Raw genomic sequence first — 10,115 nt, 5'->3', positions numbered from 1 at the left:
TTTGTTCACTATCTTTCGATTGTGGTCTCCCTCCTAAAACTTAGGCAAAGTATGCTTCTGAATGTATAAGATGGCTTCTGTCTAGCAGTTTTTCTGCTTGGATCAACCCTCCTTCTTTTCCCCTTCTCTACTCCCAACCCCCTAAACCTTTAGCTGACAGGAGAAGCTTTATCACCTTCCATGGAGAAAGGAGGAATTGTTCTTCTCTCCGGTATTTCATAAGGAGACTTTATCTCTGTTTTTCTTTGAGTGTGCCCTCAGCCACTCATGATGACTCACAAAGCTGAGCTGAGCCTGCATACCTTGTATACTCCCTTGCTTCTTTAGTCTAACAAATGCAGATTAAGTTGGGCCTATTAAAAGGATGGCAATGGCAGACAGACACTCTTGGGGGGGGGAGGGAGAGGTTGATGAATGATGTAGGTACCTATAGTAGAAAAGTTTGAGAAACCTCTCTGTCTCAGTTCTGTCCCCATCAGCCATTATTATTTTCCTAGTGCCTCAGGGTCAGGACCCTGGGTGACGCCCTTCTGGTTCTACCCCCATTAAAATGCCTATGACGTTATCTCATTTATCCTCATAACATCCCTGTAAATAGACAGTTATCGTGATTCTATTGTAGAGAGAGAAAAATTGAGGCCTGGAGAGGCAAAGTCCAAGGCTACTGTTCACCAGTGGAGCCAGCTTTTAGCTCAGTCTTGTCACTCTTTAATCAGGCAGGGTCCATTAAGCACCTGCCTTTGTGAAATAAGAAAAGAGAGGACAGGGGACTCCTCTTTCTCCCAGGAGCCTCTGAAACTTTCTCTAACAGCAGCTCTGGGGTCCATTTTTGCCTTATTCCTGGGTCCTGGCTCCCCTCTTCCTTTCCTCTGTTTTTCTGCTTCACCCTCCCCAATTCTTTACCCATTGTGAAAGGAAGGGTTCTTTCCCTTACTCTCCTTTCTTCCGCCCTCCCCCTTTCACTCTTCTTTCCTTTTACCTCTTCCCTGTGGCCTATTGACCTCCCCACAGAGTTACAAAAGTAAAATCCTTGAAGAGATGCTGCTGTGGGAATGTTAATGAGCCCTCACCACAAAGGGGCAAAGACTACTTCACTGGGTTGGAAAAAAGCCCCTTTGAAAAGGAGTTTCTGTGTGTGGTGAAGTGGAGATGGGAGGGGAAGGAGGAGGGGAAAGGAGAGAGAGAAAGAGAGAGAGTGAGGGAGGGGAGGGAAAAGAGAGAAAGAGTTAGAGAAAGGGGGAGTAGAAGGAGGGAACTCTATAATAACACAAGAAGAGCAAAGAAGAAAAAAAATCTTTTCTTTGAGGTTTTTAATTTGGATGAGAATGTTTGATGGTCACCTGACCTTTTAGGCCCAGCTCTGAGGGCCCCAAGAAGTTGGAGAGGGGTTCAAGGGCACCTGTGATCACAATGCAGTGGGAAAAGGGTGATAAGATCACCAAGAGTGTCTCCCCCCCAGAGAATCCCTATTTTCTCTGCGTGTGGGGTGCTGCTGAGGGCCCCCCAGGGATGAGGTCCCAGACCCTGAAGGTCTGGCAGGTCTGCCACTGGTAGAGGTGGGCTTTCTAGGTTTTGAGATTTCTTCTCCTCAATGCCCATGTGTGGTATGTGCCAGCCCTGAGCAGTTTACTTGGATTTCTACTCACTGTTGTTAGTGAAAACACTGACTAAATCCCCCAAACTCTGAGTTCCCTCTACCACTGTTGAAATGACTTTTTCTGCTCTTTATAGTATTTTCCATTTTAGCTTCCCTCTTGATCACTGGCCAACTTCTTTCTCTCCAGGAACAGCTTTCATTGCTATTGAAGAGGTACATTATGGACACAATTTCCAAGCCAGAGCACTTGAGAATACCCATATCCTACATATGTCTTGGGCTACCCCTGGAGCACTTAAAATAAGGTTTTAGGTGCCTCATTCTTGGTATGATGCCCAAATAAGAATGGTGATACTGCTGTCCTGAGAATATTTGAAAATTTCAGAGAATTTTCTACATGTTTTCTCATCAATCTTCATAAAATTCTTGTCAAGGCAGCAGGAACCAGAACATTCTATGGAATATAGCACTGAGGTGCAGAGACCGGAGAAATGAACTAGAATAAAGTCAAAAACAGAGTGAAGAAAAGAACTCAGAATTTTCAAAGCTTTGCACTCTCCCTTAGACTTCACTGCCTTTTTTCTCCCTATAAGAACAGTATTCTCTTGACACTTTATTTACAGTTCAAACCCTGTGGAAGGTTTTATTTTACTCCAATGAAGTAAGTAGGCTTCTTTGAGGGGTGTTTGTTTAATAGTAAGAAAACTAGGCTAGGAATCAGGAAACCTGTGGACACTTCTGACTTCTGCAGTTGTAGGTCTTAATCCTCTCAACAGATCTGGAAGGACTTTCAACTTGTAAATTTTCCAGAGATATTCTCAGGATCATGAGAAAATGCCTACCATAAGCTTTAACCCATCATTTGTTTCCTGTAATAGTGATGTAATGAGACTAAGAGGAGTTGAGGAGATGTGTTCTTTGGGAAATCACTAAAGAAGAAAATTCTTAGCAAAGGATTCCTTTTTTATTTGATGGTTTAGTCCTTGACTGACTCAGGTGGCAGTTGACCTGGTGTTATGGGGAAGAGGGAGGGGGAAAGATCAGGGAGAACATTCAGGCTCTAGCTGGTCTTCTGTGTTTCTTTTCAGAGTTCATTCTTCAGAGAATGACAGGAATTCAGCCAGTCTTTAGGGGAGGATCAGAATTGCTTCTTTCATGCTCCCTTTCACTTGTCCATATTGCTCATGTTAAGCACACAGAGAAATGGTGTTTGTAAAAGAGGATGGTGGCGCTGAAACAGGGAAAGGGAGATGGTGGGGGGAGGGCTGAGAGACCTATGGGGGGTGAATCCTGGGATGTGTTTGTGTTTCCCTTGTAATTGTAGATGCTGCAAGATGTCTGTAGGGTGGACAGAAGTGGACAATTTATAATTCTTATGGATCCTAAAGGGATTGGTTATTTGAAAAGAAAAGATGTAATAGAAGAAGGGGTTGCAAATCATGAAAACATCAAGGAGACAGGAAAGGAAAGGGGAAAAGAAACTAGGATCAAAGAAAGGAAAGACATGGGGAGAGAAAGTAAGGTTGATTTGAAAGAAAGGAAAGTGGAGGGGGAGGGGAAAGAAAGGAATGTTGAAAAGCACAGAGGGGTAGTCTTTGGAGAATATGTACATATAGATTGGGGGTATATCAGAGTAGACATGCCCAAAGCCCTAAAGTGGTGATAGTTTAAGAGAGAGTACAGGTGGGCTTATAAATGAATAACTTCCTCTAACTTGTATAGATAGAGGAACTTCTATTACATTTGTTCTCTTAGGGGTACAAAGAATTTTTAGAGATCATCTAGTTCATTTCCATGACTTCAGGCAGGACTGCTATAAACTATTCCGTCAGATCAGAACCTATCCCCTTTTAAAAGAAAATATAATTTACGAGAAAGAAATTCCTTTTGTAACTTATTCCAATAACCATGATGGTAAGGAAAATTTTGTGGAGGTTCATGAAAATCCTTATAATGCTATTCAAGTTCATTTCCTTATATATTGTTGGGGGATATATGGAGGATACCATCAATTATTCTCATACCAGTTATGTAAAAATGAGTCCCGCTTTAATCTTGGAGAGAACTCTCACATCTTATTTTTCTTGTACAGACTTTCTATGACAAATAATGTACTTTCTTGACATCACCTTTCAGATTTTCCTATTCCCTTCTATCCCTACAAATTAAGTCTTTGTCTAGACTGACACAATGGCAGACTCTTCCTCCTCCTCCGGATCCATTCTTACATGTTTTCCTCTTTTAAATTTTTCAATATGCTGAGTGGTCCACTAGAGAAAGGTGCCAACTTAGCCACATCAGATCTTCATCGAGATCCTCCTATCATTCACATTTATGTTCCCTAAAAGTATTTGCTAGTGTTAGGAAGGAGGTCTTGCTGAAGACCAAATGAAGAGGAATTTCTTATAGATGATGACATTCTCTATTTGCTTTCCTTTGTGTATTTCGTTGTGTTGGATTTTTACCAAACTCCAGAAAATTTGTGGGCCTCCAAAATGAAGTCCACATTCATTCAGAGACTGACTTATCCAGGCACACTGGAAAAACAAAGTGGAGAAGAAAGAAATATTGCCCTGATGGGGATGCATAATTGGTCAAGTAGCCCAGTGGACATATTCAACATATGTAGATATGTATATGCACACACACATATATACACACAGAGATACACACACACGTAGGTGTATATACACATACATGTATATGTAGGTTTGCATTTGCGTAGGTATGTATGGATCTTGGTTAGGTTTTATAAATAATGACCTAGTCTCAGAATAAGAAGAGATAAGTAGACTGAGAATGGAGCAGAGATGTGAGATGGAATATACTGTGTGCTAAATAGCAAATAGGCTAGTATACCTGACCTCAGAGTATATGGATGTGAATGAGAATTTCTGAAGGGAGCCAGGGAGCCTGCTCCTAGCTTCTCAACCTTCTTTTAAGTCCCAGAAAAAATGTCACTTTCTATAAGTTTGCCTTTCCTGATCCCTTTTAATTCTATTTCCTTCCCTCTATTATTTATTTCCAATTCATTTTGTATTTAGCTTGTTTGTACATTGACTGTAAACTCCTTGAGAGCAGGGGCTGTCTTCTGTATTCCTATCACTTAGCATAATGTCTGACGCATAGTAGGTACACAATAAATATATTTTGAAAATCAATTCTTTTATAGTTTTGAGTCGTCCCACTAGCTTGGTCATTCTTTTCTTGATACAATCCACCTTGACAAACGTCATTTCTAAAATGTACCTAGACTTGAGTGCAACATGCCAGATGTAATAACAACGAGACTTTCCCTTCTCTTTCAGGAAACTATACTTTCCTTAATGTGGCCTAAGCAATCATTCACAGTCATTTGACTCCTGTTCAGTCCTACGTTGATTAACATTTTCTACTTGCTGTATTTCTTTTCACGCAGTCCGCTCAGTCAGTCAAGAAACATTTATTAGGCATGTACTATGGGCCAGACACTGTGCTAAGTGCTGGGGATCTAGAAAAAGTCAAAAGACATCCCCTGCTCTCAAGGAGCTCTTAATCTAGTGGAAGAGACAACAAGCAAACAAACATGTACAAACAAGCCATATGCAAGATAAATAGGAAATAATTTACCGAGAGAGAGGCTAGAATTAAGAGGGATTAGGAAAGGCTTCCTCAAAGAACAATGTTGATGGGATTTTAGCTGGAACTTAAAGGAAGCAAGAGAAGTCAATAGGTTGGTTGTTGTCCTTCATCTTCAAAGAGGACCAAAATGACATCACCATGATAAAGTGAAATTTCAGTGTGTCTGATCAGACCAATACGAGCTCAAAATACTCTACCACAGGGTGGGCACAGATAGCCTGTTTAAATATTTGGGATGGATATCCCAAATTTGCACATCATGTGTTTACTTTGTGCTATCTCAATTCTGCTTTGCACATAGGGCACAGCACCTTTTCTAATGTGGGCATGCCATGCTGAGCGGTCTTGTGTCAGTGTCTCCCATGTTGCACAGTCAAATCCAAAGTTCTTGAGAGAGACCTTGAGACTGTCCTTATACCACTTCTTCTGACCACCATGTGATCACCTGCCCCATGTGAGTTCTCCATAAAATAGTCTTTTTGGCAAGTGTACATTTTACATTTGAACAACATGGCCAGTCCATTGGAGATGCACTCTCTGAAGCATAGTTTGAATACTTGGCAGTTCAGCTTGAGGAAAGACTACAGTGTCTGGTACCTTATCCTGCCAGGTGATCCTCAGAATCTTCTCTAAGACAGTTCAAATGGAAGTGATTCAGTTTCCTGGCATGACACTGGTAGACTGTTCATGTTTCACAAGCATATAATAATGAGGTCGGCACAATGGCTCTATAGACCTTCAGTTTGGTAGTCAGTCTAACACTTCTTCTCTCCCAAACTTTTCTTTGAAGCCTTCCAAACACCAAGCTAGCTTTGGCAATGTGTGCATCAACTTCGTTGTCAATGTGTACATCCCTGGAAAGTATATTACTAAGGTAAGTGAACTTATCCACGGCATTCAAAACTTCTCCATTTGTTGTAACAGATGGTTCCACGTATGGATGGTGTGGCTGATGGAGCACCTCTGCTTTTTGGTGTTAATTATTAGGCCAAAATTAACACAGGCAGCAGAGAATTGATCTATACTTTGTTGCATCTCAGCTTCAGAGGCTGCATTGAGTAGCAACAGGTAGAGGTGAAGAGGAAGAGTGTTACAGTCATAGGTGACAGTTAAAGAAAATGCTTGAAGCTGAGAGATGTAGTGTCTTGTTCAAGGACCAACAAGGAGGCTAAAGAGTATTATAGTGGGGAGTAAAGTGTAAGAATACGGAAAAGGTAGGAGGGGACTAGGATATGAAGACTTTGAAATCCAGATAGAGATTTTTGATGCTGGAGTGATTGGGATCCCCTGGTGTTTATTGAGGGGATGACAATGTTGGACTAACTTTTTAGGAAAATCACTTTGGTGGCTGATAGAGTATGAATTAGAGTGGAGAGAAATTTGAACAAGGCAGATCCACAGTGGGCTACTGCAATAACCCAGAATGTAAGGATGTAAGATGATAAGGGCCTGTACTAGAGTGGCAGTGTCAAAGGAGAGAAGGGGACATATTTGAGAGATGTTGCAAAGGTGAAATCAATAGGCCTTGGCATCAGATTGGATATGGGGGATGAGAGAAAGTAAGGAGTGGAGTATGACACTTAGGCTTCAAGCCTGAGGAACTGTGGGGATGGCATTTTCCTCTACTGTAACAGGCAAGTTAGGAATAGGAAAGGGTTTGGGGGAAAAGATAATAGGTTCAGTTTGGTATATACTGAGTTTAAGGTATCTGCTGAACATCCACTTTGCGATGTTTGAAAGGCTGCTGGAAATGTGAGATTAGAGGTCAGAAGAGAGGTTGCAGCAGAGTAGTTGGATTTGAGAATATATGGGAGAATAGATATGATAATTAAATATTTGGGAACTGATGAAATCACCAAGCAAAATAACACAGAGGGAGAAGAGAAGAGGGCCCAGGACAGAACGCTGTGGGGCACTTGTTACAGAGCATGATCTGGATGCATATCCAGCCAAGGAGACTGAGAAAGAGCAGTCTGATAAGGAAAAGGAGAACTAGGAGAGAGTGGCACCCAGAAAAACCTGGAGACAAGAGAGTATCATGGTCTATCAAAGGCTGCAGAGAGGTCAAGGAACATGGGGACTGAGAAAAGACCATGGGATCTGGCAACCAAGAGATCACTGGTAACTTTGGAAAGATTAGTTTTAGTGAAATGATAAGGTTGGAAGCTGAATTATAAGGAGGTAAGAAGATAATTGAGAGAAAGTATAGGTATTTATTGTAAAGAGCCTTTTCGAAGAGTTTATAGGATGATAGTTAGTGGGGATAGAAGAATCAAATGAGGGATTGTTTAGGGTGGTCGAGACATTAGCATGTTTATGGGCAGTAGGAAATGAGCCAATAGATGGGGAGATTGAAAACAATTGGTAGTTTGGGGATAATCTGTTGAAGGAGATGGGATGAAATGGGATCGCTTGAACAGGTAGAGGTGTTAGCTTTGGTAAGGAATAAATCTACGTCATCACGTAAGACTTGGATGAAGGAGGCGATAGTGGCAGAAGGCATCTGAGTGATATGACATGAGAGAGAAGGGAGAAAGGGGAACTCACAGAGAATGGCCTCAATTTTTCCAATAAAATATGAAGAAAATTTGTCAGGAGGATGAGGAGAGCGGGAGCCATGGTGAGTCTTGAAGAAGGATTCAGAGGTGTGGAAAGACACTCTGGGGAATGGGATAGTGGAGGTATAGTAGTGATGACCCAGGTGAGGTTGAGTAACAAATTTTATGGTTATACTTGCATATGCTTGTACTCATCTTCCTGAGTTCAAATCCAGCCTCCGGCACTTACTAGCTATGTGACCCTGAGTGAGTCATATAATCCTGTTTGCCTCAGTTTCCTCATCTGTCAAATAAGCTGGAGAAGGAAATGGAAAACGACTCTAATATCTTTTCCAAGAAAACCCCAAATGGGGTCATGAAGAGTCGGACACAACTGAAAAATGATTGAACAACAATATGACCCTATGAAGATATAGTATTTTCTTCAGTGTCACTTGCTGATGGTCATTCATTCCTCATTTGTTAGTTTAAAGATAGTCTTGTGGCAGAAAGCAAGTGTGTAATCTAACTGAATACAAACAAGGGATGCATTCTTTGTCATTCAAAGGTGGATTGGGACAGAAGGTGGAGGAGTCAATCAATCAGTCAATATGCCAGACCTGGCACATAGTAGGTGCTTAGTAAATGTTTATCGATGGACTGTTAAGCACTGTGCTAAGGTCAAGGATACAAAAAGAATAAAAATATAACCTCTGACCCCAAGGAACTCACAATCTAATGGGGGGGGGGGGACATGGAGGAAGAGACAAGTAAATGAATATGTACAAACAAACAGATAAGGATAAATTGGAAATAAGAAGCTTCCTGCAGAAGAAAGGATTTTAGTTGGAACTCAGGAAGGCAGGGAGAATGGTGGAACTCTAGCATTTCAGCTAGAAAGGCAGACCATAAAACTAGTGAAATTTCTGAAGGCATGGAGATTGGAAGCAAAAGGTCCCAGTTAGATGGTGCGAAGAAGTTAGGCCATCTAATCCAATCTTCTTGTTTTGTAGATAAGGAGAATGAGATCCAGAGAGGTAAAATAAGAATACCAAAAGAATACTCTAGAGTTGGAAGGATGCCCAGGGGTGATCTAGTTCAACCTGTACTTGAATTTGCTGTGTTTGACATTACAGCAGTGTCAAACTCAAGCCCACAAAACTCTAGAGTAGAAGCTGAACCAGATTAAAATATCGTTGAAAAATGTTTAGCAAAGTAAATAACCATACAATACAGTATAGATGTGGTTTTCTAAGTCAATATACAGCAGTAGGGATCCCCATTTTATCTGAATTTGACACCACTGCTCTATAATATCCCTGAAAAGTCACCCACTAGAATACTTCCAGTGCAGGATAACTCATTGACTCGAGGTAGCCACTTCAGGGCTGCTTTATGGTTTTTCCTTATACTCTTTTTAACTCTTAGCATCTTCCACTCATTTCCCCCAGATATGGCCACTAGGATCAAACCAAAAAAAGATCTTTTTCTACAAAGCTACCTTTTGGGAGAACTTCAGTTGTACAGCAATTACATACTTTTTTGGAATTACTGATGAATTTAGATTATGTCATCTTTCCTATGAAAAATAATTTAACCAGCAATGTCTATCTGTTCCAATTATTTTTCATTATCCATTTTTTTCATGTTTTCATTATGATGAAGATTTTGGTGAACAAGGTCATACTTGATGTTTATTATATGGATAGCTCAATCTTTCCCAAAGTCGTATGGCTAGCTAGATAATTGGGAATGTGAAGTTGGGTTGGAATTAAATAGCAGCCAAGTCAAGCAGAAGATAGTAGGTGATATAAAGGTTGATTACGTAAATATGAGCTTCAGGTATTTTTACAAGTAGGCACTGCTGCCTGCTGCCTTCATGGGTCCCTAGACTGTGCTCCTCTTCCCTGACCCACAGCTAAAGGCAGAGTGGGAGAAAAATAGGGAAGAAGCTGAAGTTTCTTGGAGGAGACTGGGCAAGCTGCCTAGAGAACTGTCTTTAATCTCCCACTTCCTTCACCTCTTTCCATTCTCTCCTTCCTCTGCTGGCATCCCCCATTGCTAAAGAGAGCTTGTTTTTGATTCTGATCTCCAGCATTTGTTACCCAAGTTGAAGTGAGTAAGTCGCTTAAACCCTCTGGTTCTGTTTCTTTGGTTACAAAATGGGGACGAAAATACTTGCTCCGTCTCCCAATTTGTTGTGAGGGAAACCTTTTGGTAAACCATAAAACATCATATGTAAGCGAACTATTGCTATTAGGGGTAGGAGCTGGACCTGTGATTTTGTCAGTGCAGGGAACTCTCAGGTGAGGAAACTCTGTGAATGTTGGTTGGCACCTCTACCATTTAGAGAGTTGCAT

This window comes from Notamacropus eugenii, chromosome 7 (assembly GCF_028372415.1).
Source record: "Notamacropus eugenii isolate mMacEug1 chromosome 7, mMacEug1.pri_v2, whole genome shotgun sequence".
Classification (NCBI taxonomy): domain Eukaryota; kingdom Metazoa; phylum Chordata; class Mammalia; order Diprotodontia; family Macropodidae; genus Notamacropus; species Notamacropus eugenii.
The sequence above is the reverse complement of the archived record's forward strand: the minus strand, read 5'-3'. Positions refer to the sequence as shown.